Genomic DNA, 23,035 nt, shown 5'->3' with positions numbered 1-23,035 from the left:
GGGTCCTTGTGTCCCTTTGATCTGCCTCTCTCCTTTTGATTTTTGAGTGCCGCCTTATTTCCTGGCACTACATAATGCTCCGGGCTCATCTTGTGCTTTCATTGCCCCAGGCCTAGAATTAGTCATTTCTCCAAGGATGTTTGGTTTTTCTAAACCATGTTTAGAAACTAAGGCCTGGATGCTAGATGTTTGTTGCTACTTGGTGTCATTGTTTCTTGTCTCTCCGCAAAGTTATGAAATATATGCACGTATATTAACCAATGTATACACTCATATCTATAATCATTTCTATAGGTGTCTATCTCTATACTTATTAAACTAAACGTGAGTTCATACTAATGTCTGACTCTAATCCAGTATCACATGGTTCATTCTAACTTTTGCCTCTTGCTTATTTGTAACTTCTTTTACTAACAGTGAGAAACCTAACTCAAATTATTTACCATTTACTTATTTGTTCTACACTAGTGTAAATGTGTTTTCAGATTTCTTAACTGTATTCCTGTGAGAAACAAACTTACCAACTAAAATTGTGTTTATGTAGTTATTTTTGCACCTAGTCTTATATTTACCAATCAAAACATCATTTTCCAAAGTCACTTATGTCAGTTCCTTTTTCTCCACCCCCTCCAGTGACGTTTTATCATATATTGGAAATACAGTTAAATTTATTTGTCACAGTATGCATTACATCCAGGATACTCTGATTAAAAATTGCATACATTAAAGTTCACCCTGTGATGTACTATGTGTTTTGACAAATGCATAGTCATGTATCTTATGCCTACTACCATACAGTAGTTTCATCAACCTAAAATATTCTCTGTGAGTGGCCTTTGTAGTCATTCACTCCCAACCTCTGACAAATGCTGATTTGTCTTCCATCCCTATAATTTCTCTTTTCCAGCATGTTGAATAAACGGCATCATACAATATGTAGACTTTTGAATTTGGCATCTTTGACTTAGCAACATGCATTTAGGATTCATCCATGTTGTTGTGTGAATCTATAGTTTCTTCCCTTTTATCACCTGAAGTATCCATCATCTCAAATACCAAGTTTGTTTATCCATTCACCTGTTGAAGGATAATATGATATGATTATTTCCAGTTTGGGACAATTATAAAAAAAAGCTGCTATAGGGCCTCCCTGGTGGCGCAGTGGTTGAGAGTCCGCCTGCCGATGCAGGGGATACGGGTTCGTGCCCCGGTCTGGGAGGATCCCATATGCCGCGGAGCGGCTGGGCCCGTGAGCCATGGCCGCTGGGCCTGCGCATCCGGAGCCTGTGCTCCGCAACGGGAGAGGCCACAACAGTGAGAGGCCCGCATACCGCAAAAAGAAAAAAAAAAAGCTGCTATAACCATTTGGGTATAGGCCTTTGTGTGAACATGGGTTTTCAATTAGCTGGGGAGTATGATTGCTGGATCCTATTGTAAAACTATGCTTAGCTCTGTAGGGAAACTGTCAAACTGTCTTCCCAAACAACTATATCATTTTATATTCTCACTAGCAATGAATGTATGTTCCTGTTGCACTTCATCAGCATTTGGTATTGTCAGTGATCGGATTTTAGCTATTCTAATAGGTGTGTAGTGATATCTCATTGTGGTTTTATTTGTATCTCCCTAATGATATATGATGCTGAGCATCTTGTCATATGCTTATTTGCCATCTGTATATCTTCTTTGGTAAAAATATGTATATATGTATTTTTCTTCCTTTTGTTCTTATAGATTTGTGTGTGTGTGTGTGTGTATATAGATATCTATATCTATATCTATATATACACACATATATAAAGTTAGGTTGCTTGTTTTCTCATTGTTGAGTTTTAAGAGTTCTTTATATATCCTAGATATGAGTCCTTTATACAATATATTGTTTTGGAAAGTAAAAAAAATGAAATGGATACAAGGTACAAATAAAAGTTTTAATCAACAGTCATATGAAAAATTTTGAAGCTGCCCAGTTGAACTTTAGGATATTTTAGATAAGTGAATACTCATTAGGCTTGCTAGTTACAGTATTATTAAAGGGAATGGTTGAAACATTGGCTCTTATACAAGTTCCTCAGAATTTTTCTAAGTAAGGAAGCTAAAATTATAGCCTTATGAAAATTCTCTTACTATATAAATAAACATCATGACATCTACTAAATGTCTTGGGACTTTAAAGCATTTTCCTATAAATAAATGAAAATATTTGTGAGATATAAGAAGATCTCTCTGACTTTTGCTTCCCCTTTATGCAATGAATATAGTTTACTTCTGTTTTCTGATTATAATTATACTATATGAAATAGCAATATTATACTGGATGCTTATTCTGAGACAGATAACATGCAAAACCATGTTACATAAATTATATTGATTTACAAATAACCCATTTGTTTGATTTCATACGAAATTTAGAAAGAATTATTTAGAAAGAATATTTAGAAATTTAGAAAGAATTTAGAAAGAATTTATATTCTTTATTTCGAAATTTAGAAAGAATTTATATTTAGAAATTTAGAAAGAATATATATTGTGTCCAGTTTACAGAGGAAGAGCCAGAGGCAAAAGAGGCCTTTATCATTCCTCATTCACAAGGAGAAGCTAAGGCATACTTGTTAGGAAGGTAGGAAACATCGTTCAGCTACATCTAACAAAGGAAATGATAAATATTCCCTTGACAAGTTAATAAACATGTTTAGAACAATTAATTCTGTCATGAAAAATACTGTGATAAAAGAAAAATCCAAGATGAATTTGTCTGTATTTCAAATCTTTAGAAAACAGCTTGTTCACGGGCATTGTTGTAAGCACCATAAAAGAGATAAAAATCTAACTGTTTTAAACAGTGGTGATACCATATGATCTGTAAGCAGAAAATAAATCTCCAAAGAAATAAAATAAATACATTATTGCTGCAACTAGAGAAAACCCGTGTGCAGCAACAAAGACCCGACGTAGCCAAAAATAAATTAATAAATAAATTTTTAAAAATACAGAAATTTAATAAATAAATAAATATATACATTGGACTTCGAAAACTGAGACATTTACCTCTTAAGCAGTAGGTCATTAACATCACAGATTTACATTTGTTACTCTATAAATCCAATTGCAATCCTTGATTTTTCCATGAATAATAAGTTAGATTTTTATCTCTTTTATGGTGCTTACAACAATGCCCGTGAAAAAGCTGTTTTCTAAAGATTTGAAATACAGACAAATTCATCTTGGATTTTTCTTTTATCACAGTATTTTTCATGACAGAATTAATTAATTTTCTCTTATTACTTAATGAAGTCGTACGCTTTTCTGTGTTTACTGGCTGTTTGGATTTCCTTTTTTATGAGGTTTACATCAACTATTGTTATTTTTTATTATTTTTTAAATTATTTTTTTATTTTTGGCTGTGTTGGGTCTTCACTGTTGCATGCAGGCTTTCTCTAGTTGCGGCGAGCAGGGGCTACTGTTCGTTGCGGTGGCTTCTCTTGTTATGGAGCACAGGATCTAGGCGTGCAGGCTTCAGTAGTTGTGGCACGTGGACTCAGTAGTTGTGGTTTGCAGGCTCTAGAGCACAGGCTCCGTAGTTGTGGCGCACGGGCTTCGCTGCTCCGTGGCATGTGGGATCTTTCCAGACCAGGGCTCGAACCCGTATCCCCTGCCTTGGCAGGCAGTTTCTTAACCACTGCGCAACCAGGGAGGTCCAACTGTTGTTATTTTGAATTCTTCTCCATTTCCAAGTAATACTCTTACATGACTATTTTCTCACTAAATTGGAGGCATTGTCTGTTCACTTTCTAACTTACTAATAAGTAAGGATTTAGTTCCTTTACACTCTTTCCTATGTCCACACTGCTCAGTAAAGTTATGTCATCATGAGTTATTCCAGTGCTCATGACCTCTTTGACTTGTAGTGATATACTTAAAAACCTACATTGTTGATCAACTAGAAACTCTCTCAACGTAACGCTTTGTAAAATGAGGACATTCATACCATCTTCCCTTTTTTCTACCTCCTGTCTACCTTCCAAACCTAGCTTTTACGTTGTCAAAGTTGAAATTTATATTCTATGTGCAGTTAAGTCTTCTGTTATTTGAGAGTCAGTACGGAGTAAGGTTTAAGAGAACAGGCAGAGAGCCTAAACTCAAAGGCTCGATCCAACCTTAAATTAGGTACAGCCTGGGCAAGCTCCTTCCCTGTCTTAGCTTCCTGTTCTCAAAAATGGGAATGATATTAGCACCAACCTCATAAGGCTATTCAGAGGATTAAATGAGTTAATATATGCAAAAACACTGAGAGCCTAATATATACTAAGTACATACTAGTATACATTTCAGTACATACCAAGTTAATACTAATACATACTAAGTATAGTTTACGTTAGTTATTTGTGATTACATGCAAGTTGACAATAAAAGCTGCAAACCAAGACAGCATTGCCATTATTACAATGAAATTAATATTGCCCCCTGCAGATGTACTGTGTCTCTGTGTATAGACTACACCTCGTTCCATACCGTGCCAGTGTCACTGCCCTTGTGCAGGGTGACCACATACCCCAAGCCGCCTTGGGCTGTTCCAGTTTATACCTGTTGTCCTGATGTTACAGCATTAGAGTCCCTCCTTACACTACTGAAGTGTAAGGAGTTTGGACAAGTTCTGGTTTGGACAACAAACTAGATAGGTGGTCATTACCCCTGTGTATCACTGAGAAGGGGAACATCTATAGTGTCAGGTTGAAGTGGATTCTTCCCTTCCTCACCAATAGTAGGTTAAAAATCAACCATAGTTTAGTTGGCTTCAGGTTTATGTCCGTATAGCCCTTTCTCCTCTGGAGTTCAAGTTCCTTCTCCTCTTCCTCTCCCTCCTCCCTTCCAACAGTGCCTAACACCTAGTAAGTACAATATGCCTCAAGGTGTTTCTAAGCTCTCAATCACACAATCAATAGAAGTCTCTCCACTCTGGACTGGCTGCAATCTGCACTGAATCCCCTATTACCTTCCTTCTTGGTTTATTGCCTCATTTTGCTGGATTATTTCTATAAATAGCTTAAGGTGTAGCACAGGAGGTCAATTTTTCAAATTTCTTTGTGTACAGAATATCTTCTTCAGCCTCCACTTATGACTCATAGTTTGGCTGGATACAAACACCTAGGGTGAAAATTATGTGCCTGAAAAACTTTGGAGGTATCTTTCTAATGCCTTCCAGGATCCATGGTGCTGATGACAAGTATGATAAAGTCAGATTTAAAAGTTTTTTTTTAGGTGACCAGTATTTTTCTCTCTCGAATGGATGTATCCTCTCAGTATTTTATTCTATTTTGTTTTTTCAGTATTTTAAAGTTTCACAATGAAGGGTGCCTAGGTATGAGTCTATTCTTGCTCGTCTTGCATAACTATTTTCAATCTGAGGCCTGATGTCTACTTTCAGCTGTGGAGAATTTTGTTGCCCTTTGACAGCTTCCCTCCATTTTTTTTTCTGGGTCTGGAGTTTCTAATAGTAACATGTGGGATCTCCCAGATGCAGCCTCTCTAACATATTTCTATCACATTTTCCATTGTGTCTTTCTTTTTTATATACTGAGAAATCTTTTAAATTCCTACTGAATTTATTTCAGCAACCATATTTTCATTTCCAGGAGATCTGTCTTGCTTTCCAACCATTCTCTTTTTAATTAACTCCCTAGTCTTATTTTATAGTGGCTAGCTCTTTTTAAACCTCTCTCAGGATATTAATTAAGGTTTTTCCTTAAATTATTTTGTTCTCTAAATTGTCCCTGGTCCTACTAGGATATGTTTTCACTCTTTTTCCCCCTCTCTGATGCTGTAAGCTTTACTCAACTATCAGGCAAATGACAGTTATTTTCTATTTAAGAATGAGTGCAGAAAGCTCCCTGAAGTCAACGACTGATTGGCTTCTTATGCAGGAAGAAGCGGGCAGTAACTGTAACAGGATCTCCCCCAAACACAATTTTCTCGGATGTAAAAACTCACACTAGCTGCCCTAGTTCTCGCCAGTTTCACTGTTTTCAAAATGAAATCATCTCATTTCAGGAGCGTGAGGGCGGGGCTGGGAGTCCACTCCTCCAAACACAACCCTTCAATGAGCTCCCCTATCTCAGTCACACTTTTAACTAACTAACTCCACCCTCTCTCCTACATGCGCACCTGAGCATGGGGCTACTTTTTCAGGTGGGGTCAGAATCCTCCTCAGTTGCAGGTGGTCCCTGTGCATATTCTAGTAATGCCTTTCCTCTGTTCTACTGCTTCGGTTTCACACTCTTCCACCTGTCTTCCGTCTTTCCAAACTATGTTGAAATCTCTTGATTGTTGTGGGCTTATATACTGAAACACTTTGATACCATCATTGTAGTGTCTTGTCAAAATGGAGAAGAGCTAAAAGGGTTCTCATGCATTCTGAATCTGCTATTCTGTGGTCCCAGTGTTTAAATTTCTTGGTCTTCCCCAGTGTCTATCATTGCTTTTAGAAATACAATCTCCTGGTCTACTCGTGAAGGAAATGAATACACCGCATCTAAAATGACAAGGAATGCAGGTTAGATGCACTAGGGTCTTGTCGTACTCTGCCATTTACTAATAAACCACTTACGTGCTACAAATTGTAGGTGCTCATTTATAAAACGAAAGGGGGTAACTCTACATGAACTATAGATTTCTCCTACTCTAACTCATAATTTTCTAAGTTCTTTTCTTAAAATTTCTCTATATTATCATTAATTTTCATTAAAAAAATAAAAATTAACTTTCTCTTTTGAAAATCAAAGAGTAATTCCCATAGTCCTACAATAAAGGGATAATTAATTCTGAAACCTGTCAAGTTTCATGTTTCATATGAAAAGAAAATCACATTAAATATTTTTTAAATTTAAGTAATTAAATTTAAATAATTTTTAAAAAGTAAACATGGACTTTTTAGCACAAAGACACGGTCCCCCCAAATGGTGTTCCTTTATTTACTAGAAGTGTTCAGCTCTGCATTGAAGTTGAAATAAAATAAATATATTATTTTTGAGGTGCAAAAATTTCTTATGAAAATCAATTTTTCTTTTCTGTCCATAAAAACAAAAGTATGGAATGACATTACAGGTCATGTTTATTTGGTAATAGAATGTAGCTTCTTGATATTTTTTATTTTAGGAAAGGAGAATATCAACATTGAAACGTTTTTCAACTTTACTTTTATTTAAAATGAGGCCATATTTTCCTCTTATAAAAAGAAAGTTCAACTAGAACTGTCAATTTTTCTCATCTTTAAACAAGATCACAGAATCAGCTGACTGTATTCATTCAGAACTCAATTTCCTTATCTTATGATCACTAAGGTTCTTCCTAAATCTAATATACTAAGGTTCTAAGGAAAGGAAAATATATTACTAACGACATGTTTTGAATTTTATTTCTTAGAGTTCAAATGTCCACCATTCACCTTGGTCTAAGCTTACGGAACCATTCAAGGGATACAATGCAGATGGGAGGAGAAAACAGAACCCTCACACAAGCTGTGCCGTGTTGCAATCAGGCTTCCATTTGAAAAACAGTCTTCTCTATAGCTTTAAAGTGATAACTTTGTACCTGCACTGCTTCTTGTTTCAAACGGATTTTCTCTGGCTCTTCGTGAACACGTTCTGAGGAATCATCAGCCTCTTCCACTTCTGAGGAGGAAGGACTCTCTACTGTCACAGTCACAGGAAATTCTGATGGACCTGAGTGTCACAAGAAGAAGATAGGAAACCACAGAGTTGGTAAACTAAAGTGCAAAGAAAGAAGACAAGATTGTATAAAAGACAACAGAAGCCAGATACCAAATATCCAAATATTAGAGGACATTTAACAAAAGTGAACTGAGGTATCATTATTTATAAATGTCTCTCACTGCTCCTTAGTCTAAAACAGGCAATGACTAAGTAAAATTACAGGAACTTATTTTTGCTATGTTACTGTACAGACCTCTGTTGTACGTGGTTAGGATTAGTAATGGGAATTTCCCATATTATTTTATTAAGTTTCTTTCACAGAAGCCAAGTGAAGATCCAAGGTAAACATTTTTTCTCAGATCAACTTTATACTGCAAATGAAAAATTTATTCTTCACCATCAGACAAAAACAGTCTGGAAGGAAATGTAGTTTTTCAGAGGAAAATACATCAGTAAAGGGACTGATGAATAATCAGAAAGTCAACATATCTAAGCTGTGAATAACAGACATTAGAATTTTAAAAAATAAATCACATACACATACACAACTAAAACTGACCCATCAAAAATTTCATCTTCTCACCACCCTCAAGCCAAAACTAGGGCAACAGTTCTCCCAGCAAGCTTCACTGCCAATGCAAAGTTGTTCAATAGGACATTTCCAAACATTTAAAAACTGACCTGGCCACAACCCCATAAAAGTCTACAGATCATAAAGAAGCGTGCTGGGATTATATAACCACGCAGAAGACAAGTCACTAGGACATCCTTTTGACAACAGGCAGCAAACCCTGCAGCAGAGGAAAACCCTAACAGGAGAACGAGGTGCACAGCCCTCTCTCTGGGAACGCAAGGCCAGGACTGACTCCCAAGACGCTCTTCTCTCAACCTCAGCAGTGGTGCCTTTCACAGAGCAACTACGCAGTCTCCCAAGACCACTGGGAAGGAGAATCTGATACTGACAGTATTAGCTTGCCACGAGGCCATAAGCGAGGGAATGTGTGTGGCCTTGGTGAGAGAGCAGAGGTTTGGGAGATGCTGCTTTATATTGGCTTTCAGATCAGGAATTTGTACATATAGCCCGCAAACAACGTTTCTTGAAAACGTGAACATTCTTGAGTATGACAGCTCCATGTGAGGGGTCAGAAATGGCAGTCAAGTTCACTTCACTGGGTAACAGCTGATTTGCGGACTGGAAAACTGGCTTCCTTGTTTACAGACATAGCCACAAGGCTGCCCGTTGTGTGCCAAATCCACACAACTACACAGTTGCATTGAGAGAGCGACCAAACATGTTTTACATGGATTTATTTCAGAGAGGGAAATGCTTCTTGTAAGGCTCTGTCAGTTTAAAAAGCAAGAAGAATGACCATCCACCTTTCCCCATTCAAGCCCTATATATCATAAATATGATAGCTACACACCAGCAACTGATTACATACATCACGAGCTTTGATGAATGGAAAGCCTCTAAAAAGATATCAACAAAACGAAGTTAGATCTTGATGTAAATACATCACCAGTTAAACCCACTTAATACAACTATTTAGTAGTATGAACAGTATCCATACAGAATTTTGTATAAAAATAAATAAGCTCAAAAGAAGGACCTGGAAGGCTCTGCTATGGAGAAAACTGAACAGCATTCAGCCGACTGGCTTGGTAATAACTCTGAACTGCTGAGGCCCCTTCAGCTCCTATGCTCAGGATGGTTGAGGTTTCAGTCTCACTTCTTTAAATGGTGATATTAATCGTTCTCTACCACCCTGTGTGACGAGGATGGACCTGCGATTAAGTGTCTCAGGAAGAAGATAGGAAACCACAGAGCTGTAAAACTCAAGTGCAAACACTGGGGATTCAACACTATAGTTTATGCAACAGCAATTCACATTACCATTTGCAAAAAAGTAGTCGGTTGTCCAGTGGGGATTAGAAACACCCATTTAACATGAGCAACTGAACAGATATTTTACACAGTAACTACTTCAAGTACTATTTAAAATCAATTCTCTTTGTTTTCTTAAGCAATTGTTAATCCCCAATTTCGTGATTACTACCAAGTAAGTCACCTGAAGATCATCTAGAGCCATCTATTTCACTTAGCAAGCCTAAAGCTATAATTCAACCATTTTATTTACTGTTCTGTGACAAAAATTACTATGAACAGCTATCCCCTGAATAAGAAATCAGGTAATGCCAGTTTGACTCAGTATATCTGATTTACTGTTAATAAGCCAGTTGATTTAGAATAGGTCTAATGCATATTTTTCATCCATTCTGCATTAAACTAGTTCCCATGCCTAAAATGTCTTTTTTCCCATTCGTACATATCCAAATTCCTACTTCTGTGCTGTAGGGCTTCGCTCAACTACACCTGCCTTTAATGAAACTTTTCTCACATGCACAATTGGTGATCATTTTAGTCTCCTCAAGACTCCCACGGAGTTACCTCTGTTGTGACACTTGAGAAACAACTTGAAACTCCCAATTACTTTTAATTTTTCTTCCTTAGAGGGCTCATTAGGCAGAAGCCATGTGTGAGTTACCTTTTTCCCTCTACACAAAGCACCAGAGACCACCCACATAATAGAAGTTCCAAAATAAAGAACTCTAAATGACTGAAAAAGACAGGGAATGCAAACAGGTTACCTGTTGCTTTTTGCACTTTCTGCAGGACACAATGGCCGGAAACCAGACACTCCAGGTGGTAGCGGTTCAGGAGGGTAACATTCTTTACCAGCAGAGTGTTTCCTTCCATTACTTACAGGCTTCTTTGCGGCCAAGACTACGTTTGACAAAGCACGAAAAGAAGGAATCAAGATGCACCAAAGGTCTACAGAGCAACTGTCACTCGTGCATACGTCGAAAGGAATCAAAAAGGCACTTGACAATGATGCCAAGCCCATTAAAAGAGGATCGGTTTTGTACAAAGGTTTTACATAAGCCAGCATTTTTTAAAAATATAAATTCTCTACAGTAACAAGTTATTTTAACTAAAAGTATTGAGATGTGCAGAAATGCAAAAATAAAGTTTAAAAAAAATCCCAAAGTATGATACATTTTATGTATCATGTAGAAACACTCAAGTTTCCTAAATCTTAGAACACCTTTGGCATTTCTGAATCTCAAGGACACAGAAACACAGATACACCCATGACTTCTGCCAAACAGAATCTTCAGAAGTAGACCAAAAGTTAAATTTAAGATGAATTTTTCTATGTAAAAACAATACAAGTTATAAGGCTGCAAGTTGCTGGGGGGTAGGTGAGTCAATTTTACCCTCCTATAAGCCTGTCAACCTTCACTGCTCCTTTGATTTCATATAGAAAACACACAAAAAAACAAATGAAACCCACTGCATGGAAGAGTGAAATGTGGAGACTTACCCTATATTTCAGTAGTAAAGAGGCAAGTATCTTTATATGAAACATTTGGTTGCAAAAACTAGACCTACGTGTTAATATTTTACTTAGAATAAGCCATATATTAAAATTCACATTTAAATATTTAACTTGAATTTACTGAAAACAAACATCATAGGTTAAAATGGTTATATTTATCCTTCAAAGCTACTATATGTTATTTTATTTATTTATTTTAATAGATCTTGATTGGAGTATAATTGCTTCACAATTCTGTGTTAGTTTCTGTTATACAACAAAGTGAATCAGCCATATGCATACACATGTCCCCATATCCCACCCTCTTGAGCCTCCCTCCCACCCTCCCTATCCCACCCCTCTAGGTCATCGCAAAGCACCAAGCTGATCTCCCTGTGCTATGCTGCTGCTTTCTACTATATTTTAGCAGCATTAGGATGCAGGGTAAAATGGAGTGTATGCGGTAATATAGGACAAATATTTCATAGAGTGTAGCTTATTGATAATCACCACACGATCCTGTGTGATTTACATGCCTCTTAAAAATATATAGGAGCTCAGTTCATTTTGTGCTATTTTATTGTGTTTTTTAACTTAATTGCCATCAAAAAAAATGTTTGTATGCATATGGTTTGTATGTGTATACCCTTCCTTTACTTTCAGAAACTAATGCAAATACATTTGTATTAAAATTTTTTTAAATTACACTTTTCTTGTTAGGAGATTAAAAAATTTCTAATAAAAGTTCCCATCTTTTATTAGGCATACATAAGTACAATATAAATGTGACACAATTCACACCATTATTTCACCCCTATACTCACCTGGATCTAGGTATATACCCAGATACTGATTTGGCTTACCTCTACGTCTCCAAATAACTGAGGCAAATACAAAAAAAAGCCCAAGAAATAAAATTACTCTTAAAAGAGCTCAATGAGCTTGTATACTTCAGTTACATTTCTACTTTGTTTAATCATGCTAACTAAAAAAAAATGTTTAACTGTTCTCATTCCACGATGCCCTATTATTCTGTACTAATTTTACAGAATTCCTAATATGTTTTACATATACATGTTTTATTTATATATATTTCCATTTCTAATATCATAGCAAAAGTCAATGTAGCTATTTTAAGAATGCTTTACATATGATATAAATTTTTAATAATAATATCTAATTAGTGTGATATCACAAATCTTAACTTCTTTGAATGTACTATTTGATTATTAAAATATCACTCTCGAGAAATACAGCTACACGTGGAACAACTCCTACAGAACACCTACTGAACGCTGGCAGAAGACCCCAGACCTCCCAAAAGGCAAGAAACTCCCCACATACCTGGGTAGGGCAAAGCAGAGAGATCACCACACAGAGGATCGGTGCCGAGCAGCACTCACTAGCCCGAGAGGCTTGTCTGCTCGCCCGCCGGGGCGCGCGGCGCTGGAAGCTGAGGCTCGGGCTTCGGTCAGAGCGCAGGGAGAGGACTGGGGCTGGCGGCGAGAACTCAGCGTGAAGGGGGCTAATGTGCCACAGCTGGCCGGGAGGGAGTCCGGGAAAACTCTGGAGCTGCCGAAGAGGCAAGAGACTTTTTCTTCCCTCTTGGTTTCCTGGTGCGCGAGGAGAGGGGATTAAGAGCGCTGCTTAAAAGGGCTCCACAGACGGGCGCGAGTCGCGACTGAAAGCGCGGAGCCCAGTGACGGGCGTGGGACACTGGGGCTGCTGCTGCCGCCGCCAAGAAGCCAGTGTGCGAGCGCAGGTCACTGCCCACACCGCCCTTCCGGGAGCCTGTGCAGCCCGCCACTGCCGGGGTCCCGGGATCCAGGGGCGGCTTCCCTGGGAGAACGCACGGCGCGCCTCGGGCTGGTGCAACGTCACGCCGACCTCTGCCGCTGCAGGCTCGCCCCGCACTCCGTGCCCCTCCCTCCCGCCCGGTCTGAGTGAGCAAGAGTCCCCGAAGCGGCTGCTCCTTTAACCCTGTCCTGTCTGAGCGAAGAACAGACGCCCTCCGGCGACCTACACGCAGAGGCGGGGCCAAATCCAAAGCTGAGACCCAGGAGCTGTGAGAACAAAGAAGAGAAAGGGAAACCTCTCCCAGCAGCCTCAAAAGCAGCGGATTAAAGCTCCACAATCAACTTGATGTACCCTGCATCTGTGGAATACATGAATAGACAACACATCATCCCAAATTGAGGAGCCCGGAGTCAGTGCTGTGCCTCTGAGGTGGGAGAGCCAACTTCAGGACACTGGTCCACAAGAGACCTCCGAGCTCCACGTAATATCCAACGGCGAAAATCTTCCAGAGATCTCCATCTCAACACCAGCACCCAGCCTCACTCAACGACCAGCAAGCTACAGTGCTGGACACCCTATGCCAAACAACTAGCAAGACAGGAACACAACGCCACCCATTAGCAGAGAGGTGGCCTAAAATCATAAAAAGTCCGCAGACACCCCAAAACACACCACCAGACGTGGACCTGCCCACCAGAAAGACAAGATCCAGCCTCATCCACCAGAACACAGGCACTAGTCCCCTCCACCAGGAAGCCTACACAACCCACTAAACCAACCTTAGCCACTGGGGACAGACACCAAAAACAACGGGAACTACGAACCTGCAGCCTGCAAAAAGGAGACCCCAAACACAGTAACATAAGCAAAATGAGAAGACAGAAAAACACACAGCAGGAGAAGGAGCAAGATAAAAACCCACCAGACCTAACAAATGAAGAGGTAATAGGCAGTCTACCTGAAAAAGAATTCAGAATAATGATGGTAAAGATGATCCAAGATTCTATTTCCCAGATCCAAAATCTTGGAAATAGAATAGACAAAATGCAAGAAACAGTTAACAAGGACCTAGAAGAACTAAAGATGAATCAAGCATCGATTAAAAACACAATACATGAAATAAAAAATACTCTAGATGGGATCAATAGCAGAATAACTGAGGCAGAAGAACGGATAAGTGAGGTGGAAGATAAAATAGTGGAAATAACTGCTGCAGAGCAAAATAAAGAAAAAAGAATGAAAAGAACAGAGGACAGTCTCAGAGACCTCTGGGACAACATTAAACGCACCAACATTCGAATTATAGGGGTTCCAGAAGAAGAAGAGAAAAAGAAAGGGACTGAGAAAATATTTGAAGAGATTATAGTTGAAAACTTCCCTAATATGGGAAAGGAAATAGTTAATCAAGTCCAGGAGGTACAGAGAGTCCCATACAGAATAAATCCAAGGAGAAATACGCCAAGACACATATTATTCAAACTGTCAAAAATTAAACACAAAGAAATCATATTAAAAGCAGCAAGGGAAAAACGACAAATAACACACAAGGGAATCCCCATCAGGTTAACAGCTGATCTCTCAGCAGAAACTCTACAAGCCAGAAGGGAGTGGCAGGACATAATTAAAGTGATGAAGGAGAAAAACCTGCAATCAAGATTACTCTACCCAGCAAGGATCTCATTCAGATTTGATGGAGAAATTAAAACCTTCACAGACAAGCAAAAACTGAGAGAGTTCAGCACCACCAAACCAGCTTTACAACAAATGCTAAAGGAACTTCTCTAGGCAAGAAACACAACAGAAGTAAAAGACCTACAATAACGAACCCAAAACAATTAAGAAAATGGGAATAGGAACATACATATCGATAATTACCTTAAATGTAAATGGACTAAATGCTCCCACCAAAAGACACAGATTGGCTGAATGGATACAAAAACAAGAACCATATATATGCTGTCTACAAGAGACCCACTTCAGACCTAGAGACACATACAGACTGAAAGTAAGGGGATGGAAAAAGATATTCCATGCAAATGGAAACCAAAAGAAAGCTGGAGTAGCAATTCTCATATCAGACAAAATAGACTTTAAAATAAAGACTACTAGAAGAGACAAAGAAGGACACTACATAATGATCAAGGGATCGATCCAAGAAGAAGATATAACAATTGTAAATATTTATGCACCCAACATAGGAGCACCTCAATACATAAGGCAAATACTAACAGCCATAAAAGGAGAAATCGACAGTAACACACTCATAGTAGGGGACTTTAACACCCCACTTTCACCAATGGACAGATCATCCAAAATGAAAATAAATAAGGAAGCACAAGCTTTAAATGATACATTAAACAAGATGGACTTAATTGATATTTATAGGACATTCCATCCAAAAACAACAGAATACACATTTTTCTCAAGTGCTCATGGAACATTCTCCAGGATAGATCATATCTTGGGTCACAAATCAAGCCTTGGTAAATTTAAGAAAATTGAAATTGTATCAAGTATCTTTTCCGACCACAATGCTGAGACTAGATATCAATTACAGAAAAAGAGCTGTAAAAAATACAAACACATGGAGGCTAAACAATACACTACTTAATAACGAAGTGATCACTGAAGAAATCAAAGAGGAAATTAAAAAATACCTAGAAACAAATGACAATGGAGACACGACGACCCAAAACCTATGGGATGCAGCAAAAGCAGTTCTAAGAGGGAAGTTTATAGCAATACAATCCCACCTTAAGAAACAGGAAACATCTCGAATAAACAACCTAACCTTGCACCTAAAGCAATTAGAGAAAGAAGAACAAAAACATCCCAAAGTTAGCAGAAGGAAAGAAATCATAAAAATCAGATTAGAAATAAATGAAAAAGAAATGAAGGAAACGATAGCAAAGATCAATAAAACTAAAAGCTGGTTCTTTGAGAAGATAAACAAAATTGATAAACCATTAGCCAGACTCATCAAGAAAAAAAGGGAGAAGACTCAAATCAATAGAATTAGAAATGAAAAAGGAGAAGTAACAACTGACACTGCAGAAATACAAAAGATCATGAGAGATTACTATAAGCAACTCTATGCCAATAAAATGGACAACCTGGAAGAAATGGACAAATTCTTAGAAATGCACAACCTGCCAAGACTGACTCAGGAAGAAATAGAAAATATGAACAGACCAATCACAAGCACTGAAATTGAAACTGTGATAAAAAATCTTCCAACAAACAAAAGCCCAGGACCAGATGGCTTCACAGGCGAATTCTATCAAGAATTTAGAGAAGAGCTAACACCTATCCTTCTGAAACTCTTCCAAAATATAGCAGAGGGAGGAACACTCCCAAACTCATTCTACGAGGCCACCATCACCTTGATACCAAAACCAGACAAGGATGTCACAAAGAAAGAAAACTACAGGCCAATATCACTGATGAACATAGATGCAAAAATCCTCAACAAAATACTAGCAAACAGAATCCAACAGCACATTAAAAGGATCATACACCATGATCAAGTGGGGTTTATTCCAGGAATGCAAGGATTCTTCAATATACGCAAATCAATCAACGTGATACACCATATTAACAAATTGAAGGAGAAAAACCATATGATCATCTCAATAGATGCAGAGAAAGCTTTCGACAAAATTCAACACCCATTTATGATAAAAACCCTGCAGAAAGTAGGCATAGAGGGAACTTTCCTCAACATAATAAAGGCCATATATGACAAACCCACAGCCAGCATCGTCCTCAATGTTGAAAAACTGAAAGCATTTCCTCTAAGATCAGGAATAAGACAAGGATGTCCACTCTCACCACTATTATTCAACACAGTTTTGGAAGTCTTAGCCACAGCAATCAGAGAAGAAAAAGAAATAATAGGAATACAAATTGGAAAAGAAGAAGTAAACCTGTAAGTGTTTGCAGATGACATGATACTATACATAGAGAATCCTAAAGATGCTACCAGAAAACTACTAGAGCTAATCAATGAATTTGGTAAAGTTGCAGGATACAAAATTAATGCACAGAAATCTCTGGCATTCCTATATACTAATGATGAAAAATCTGAAAGTGAAATCAAGGAAACACTCCCATTTACCATTGCAACAAAAAGAATAAAATATCTAGGAATAAACCTACCTAAGGAGACAAAAGACCTGTATGCAGGAAATTATAAGACACTGATGAAAGAAATTAAAGATGATACAAATAGATGGAGAGATGTACCATGTTCTTGGATTGGAAGAATCAACATTGTGAAAATGACTCTACTACCCAAAGCAATCTACAGATTCAATGCAATCCCTATCAAACTACCACTGGCATTTTTCACAGAACTAGAACAAAAAATTTCACAATTTGTATGGAAACACAAAAGACCCCGAATAGCCAAAGCAATCTTGAGAACGAAAAATGGAGCTGGAGGAATCAGGCTCCCTGACTTCAGACTATACTACAAAGCTACAGTAATCAAGACAGTATGGTACTGGCACAAAAACAGAAAGATAGATCAATGGAACAGGATAGAAAGCCCAGAGATAAACCCACGGACATATGGTCACCTTATCTTTGATAAAGGAGGCAGGAATGTACAGTGGAGAAAGGACAGTCTCTTCAATAAGTGGTGCTGGGAAAACTGGATAGGGACATGTAAAAGTATGACATTAGATCACTCCCTAACACCATACACAAAAATAAGCTCAAAATGGATTAAAGACCTAAATGTAAGGCCAGAAACTATCAAACTCTTAGAGGACAACATAGGCAGAACACTCTATGACATAAATCACAGCAGGATCCTTTTTGACCCACCTCCTAGAGAAATGGAAATAAAGACAAAAATAAACATATGGGACCTAATGAAACTTAAAAGTTTTTGCACAGCAAAGGAAACCATAAACAAGACCAAAAGACAACCCTCAGAATGGGAGAAAATCTTTGCAAATGAAGCAACTGACAAAGGATTAATCTCCAAAATTTGTAAGCAGCTCATGCAGCTCAATAACAAAAAAACAAACAACCCAATCCAAAAATGGGCAGAAGACCTAAATAGACATTTCTCCACAGAAGATATACAGACTGCCAACAAACACATGAAAGGATGCTCAACATCTTTACTCATTAGAGAAATGCAAATCAAAACTACAATGAGATATCATCTCACACCAGTCAGAATGGCCATCATCAAAAAATCTAGAGACAATAAATGCTGGAGAGGGTGTGGAAAAAAGGAACACTCTTGCACTGCTGGTGGGAATGTGAATTGGTACAGCCGCTATGGAGAACGGTATGGAGGTTCCTTAAAAAACTACAAATAGAACTACCATATGACCCAGCAATCCCACTACTGAGCATATACCCTGAGAAAACCATAATTCAAAAAGAGACATGTACCAAAATGTTCATAGCAGCCCTATTTACAATAGCCCGGAGATGGAAACAACCTAAGTGTCCATCATCGGATGAATGGATAAAGAAGATGTGGCACATATATACAATGGAATATTACTCAGCCATAAAAAGAAATGAAATTGAGCTATTTGTAATGAGGTGGATAGACCTAGAGTCTGTCATACAGAGTGAAGTAAGTCAGAAAGAGAAAGACAAATACTGTATGCTAACACACATATATGGAATTTAAGAAAAAAAAATGTCATGAAGAGCATAGGGGTAAGACAGGAATAAAGACACAGACCTACTAGAGAATGGACTTGAGGATATGGGAAGGGCGAAGGGTAGGCTGTGACGAAGTGGGGGAGCGGCATGGACATATGTACACTACCAAACGTAAGGTAGATAGCTAGTGGGAGGCAGCCGCATAGCGCAGGGAGATCAGCTCGGTGCTTTGGTGCTTTGTGACCGCCTGGAGGGGTGGGATGGGGAGAGTGGGAGGGAGACGCAAAAGGGAGGGGATATGGAAACATATGCATATGTATAACTGATTAAATTTGTTATAAAGCAAAAAAATAAAAATAAAATAAATAAATAAATAAATAAATAAAATAAAATATCACTCTCTTGAAATAACAATTGGCAGACGATCATAAGCTTTTTTTTTGACTTCATAAACACTCTTAACAACTTATTTAATACACTATTGTCCAAGCAAGTTGATTAATAGAGAATCAAAAACATACAACTTTAAGTAGAAAAAAAAAAGCTGTATTTATGAAGATGTTTACAATAGTTTATTTTAGGTTATTTCCAATTTTTCACCAATTTAAAAAATTGACCTACTCAATGAAACCTTGTGAATGCAATGTTAAAAAGTATTAACTATGAATCACAGAATTTAAATTTAGTATGAAAAGATAAGAATGGCAAATTATATTGAAGCTATGTGGAATTATGTTTATAGACAGCAGGAAGAGAAAATAAAAAATGTAAATATTGCTTGATAGGATAATGGGATTAGAGGTGGTCTTTTAAATTTTTCATTTTTATGCTAATACAATACCTTTATAAAACCCAAAAATCTTCAAACAACACATTTTTTAAAAATTGTGGTAAACTACACAAAACAGAAAATTTATAATTTTAACCATTTTAAAGTGGACCGTTCAGTGATATGAAGTCAACGAATTTTTAAAACTTTCAGAGGGCACCTGAATAAAAGATGTGTTGTCCACTGGTGATTTTAATGTATCTGATATATAACTAAAGTCACCACAAAACTCTTTCTGGGAAATTGGCAGATCATAAACATAAAAAATTTATTTTGCTTTTTGTTAAACCTTATTGTTTTGCTGTTTCAAAATTCAAATTTACTTACAAGAAAGAGTCAGTTTCATATATTAGATTTGGTTTCACAAATGCTGCTCCTGCTATTCATTCTTATCACCAAAAAAAAAAGACTATTTGTGACTAACGATAATATGTTACAGAAAATAAAAAGTTAAAAGGTTTTCAATCTGCATATCTGGGAACCTAAATTAAAGCATCACACAACATTTTCAAAAACAGAAAAGCCATTTGATTTGACTAAAATCTTAGTTTTAAGATGGCAGAAAGTACCTTGATAATTGTCTTTTAAGAAAGAAAGAAAACCAAGCCATTAAAGAGAAATTCTTCCGAGAGAACTGAAACATGTTATATACCTCTGACTTGGCACTCCTTCCATCTGGAGAACTTTTTTGGTAACTGTTTTCATCACAGAATGATCTAAAGTAAAATGAATTGAAATTAGAGTAATTATTTTCCAATGAGTGGCTATTTCCATTTAAAACCGAAAGCCAACTAATTATTGCTTTTCCCATAAATTTAAATATGAAATCTACATTATATAATTATACACTTATTTCCCCCTTTGTGTATTCTAATTTCTTCCTCAGAAACCTAAGATGCCATCTTGCAGACTGCCCACAGTGGCTATTATTTTGGCAGCAGCAAAGGTCAACTTTAAACATTTTGCATCTAAAGTGGCTTTGGATACCTTCGGATACAAAGTACAGTCTGAGCACCGTCCAGACGCTTAGATACCTAAAGAGCATCTAAGATATCAAACCAGGGCATCCAAGATAACAAACCAAGTCCTGATATTCCCTCAAAAGCTGCTCCTCCCATCAGCCCCCTTCTTCTAAGTGATACTACCCAGTTGCACACATAATCATCAACCACTTGTCTCCTTGTTACTATTTCCTTCATACCTCACATCTATCTGCAGGTCTTGATAGCTACACCCTCAAAACACAACCTGAATTCAACCGCTTTTCACTTGCTGCAAACTTCCAACCTAACCTAGGCCATAAACATCTCTTATTTGGAGCACTGTGATAGTCTCCTAACTGGTCTCCCTGTTCCTCTTCTTCTTTTTTTTTTTTTTTTTTTTTTGAGGTACACGGGCCTCTCACTGTTGTGGCCTCTCCCGTTGCGGAGCACAGGCTCCCGACGCGCAGGCTCAGCGGCCATGGCTCACGGGCCCAGTCGCTCCGTGGCATGTGGGATCTTCCCGGACCGGGGCACGAACCCGCGTCCCCTGCATCGGCAGGCAGATTCTCAACCACTGCGCCACCAGGGAAGCCCCGTTCCTCTTCTTTTTTTTTTTTTTTTTTTTTTTTTCTCGTACGCGGGCCTCTCACTGTTGTGGCCTCTCCCGTTGCGGAGCACAGGCTCCGGATGCGCAGGCTCAGCGGCCATGGCTCACGGGCCCAGCCGCTCCGCGGCATATGGGATCCTCCCAGACCGGGGCACGAACCCGTATCCCCTGCATCGGCAGGCGGACTCTCAACCACTGCGCCACCAGGGAGGCCCCCGTTCCTCTTCTTTATCCTCCCAAATCCCTTCTCTATACCAGGTCACCTTATTCAGATACGATTTGGATCATGCCTTTTTCCAGTTCAAACCCCTCTACTCATTTAGAATAATCCACATCTTTACTCTGGCCTTCAAGACTTTACAAGAGCAGACCCCTGGATAGCTCCTTGACCTCATGTCATACCACACTCTTCTTCACTCGGTACTCTGCCCAGATTGGCCTCCTTGCTTTTCCTTAAATACTCCACCCACCTACATGCCTACATACTCATTGCCTCCTTGTCCTGGAATGTGCTTACTCCAGATCTTCCATGGCTTGCTCCTCTCTTCATTCAGGTCTCCGTTCAAATGCCACTTCTCCAGTGAAGCTGTCCCCTAACAAACCTATCCAATGGAGTCCTACCTGCTCTCCCTCACTCTCCTTACATTAAGATATTTTTGCACTTCCTACTCTCTAAAATTATATTACTTATCTGTTTACTCATTTCTATCTGATCTCCTTCACTAGAATGTAAGCTCCATGAGGGCAAGACTTTTGTCTGTCTGGTTCACTGCTTTATCCCTAGTCCCTAAACCCGTATCTGGCACACAGAAGATATTTAAAATATTACTTGTGAATCTGACAAATGAATAAAGTACTCCTGGCAAGAATTCAGAGGTTGCACAGGAAAGAAATAATGCTCTTGGTGGAAGCAGACTTAGTATCTAGATTCACCTCTATTCAGAGTAGAGATAAGAAAAATTTACAAGTATAATTCAGTTTAATTAGTACATTATCTGCTAAAAACATAAGGGAAGTCCAACACTAGAAAAGTACCGTTGAAGCTTGAACAACATGGGTTTGAACCTCACGGGTCCACTGACACACGCATATTTTTCAATACATATGTACTATCGTCCTACATGACCAAGGTTGGTTGAATCCACAGATGTGGAACCACTGACTATAAACTTATACCCAGATCTTCAACTGCGTAGGGGTCGACACCCCGAAGCCCACGTTGTTCAAGGGCCAACTGTATATGACGAGGAAAGTTAAACACATTAACTTTTTAAAAACTGTCAATACCTGAACAAATTCTTTTTGTTTTGCTATGTGTTTATCAATTTAAAAAAAGTGACCACATACCAACAAGCAGATTTTTTCTTATATCCAGAACGAGCAGAGTTCTGTTGGTTTCAAGGGCCTTTAGTAAAGCCTTTGCTCCTTCACTGGTGAGGCCGCACTGCTGCAGGTCAAGTGTTTTCGATGAAAGACAAAAGGTCACTTGCTAACTCTACAGATTTAACATATAGACAACTCTCATTTTCTCACGTGTGGAAGAGTCCTGCACAAGACAAGTCATGGCAGGTTTGTAATTTTGGGTATGGAAAAAAACAGAAACATATACGCACACACATAATGCATAATCCAATTTAAAAACCTCTTCTTGGATGTGCAATGATAACCCTGGCTTTAGTACCAATAAATCATACAACGTATTTTACAATTACAGAACTGAAGAATAACTGTATAGAACCTATGAGCAAAAAGCATCACAAAATGAATCTCAGTTCATAATTAGCAAGGGCGGCAGGGGCATGTAAACCTCACAAGCAAAACCTGGTGGAGCTCAGAAATGCACTGCATTCTTTTGATCATGATCTTCAGCTCCAAATCACACTTGAAACTAGTTCAAAGGGGAAAACAAAATAGAAGAAAGGTAATAACTGTTAGTTTTAGAGGAAAAAAAGACAAGTCTAAGAGGATACAAATAATAAAAACTTTAAACAATGTGTGAATAGAGAATACATACTAAAAACCTATCATGAAAGTATGATGGTCAAGAACCCTCGCAGTAAAAGGTCAGACAAAAACCAGAAAAACTGATCATGAAT

At 38.2% G+C, this 23,035-nt stretch overlaps 1 long non-coding RNA gene across 1 annotated transcript; it reads right to left on the bottom strand.

The window, feature by feature from the left end:
* Positions 1–806: 806 nt before the first annotated feature.
* On the bottom strand, positions 807–22,647 carry LOC309797657. The gene is made up of 5 exons (XR_014292764.1): positions 22,287–22,647; positions 20,002–20,065; positions 10,359–10,494; positions 7,588–7,718; positions 807–1,077 (listed from the first exon to the last, which is right to left on the bottom strand). It is a non-coding gene; the product is annotated as an uncharacterized lncRNA (long non-coding RNA).
* Between the last annotated feature and the right edge of the window lie 388 nt (positions 22,648–23,035).

Source organism: Mesoplodon mirus, assembly GCF_964341445.2.
Source record: "Mesoplodon mirus genome assembly, contig: HAP1_SCAFFOLD_838, whole genome shotgun sequence".
Classification (NCBI taxonomy): Eukaryota; Metazoa; Chordata; class Mammalia; order Artiodactyla; family Ziphiidae; genus Mesoplodon; species Mesoplodon mirus.
This window is presented reverse-complemented; position numbering and strand designations above follow the sequence as displayed.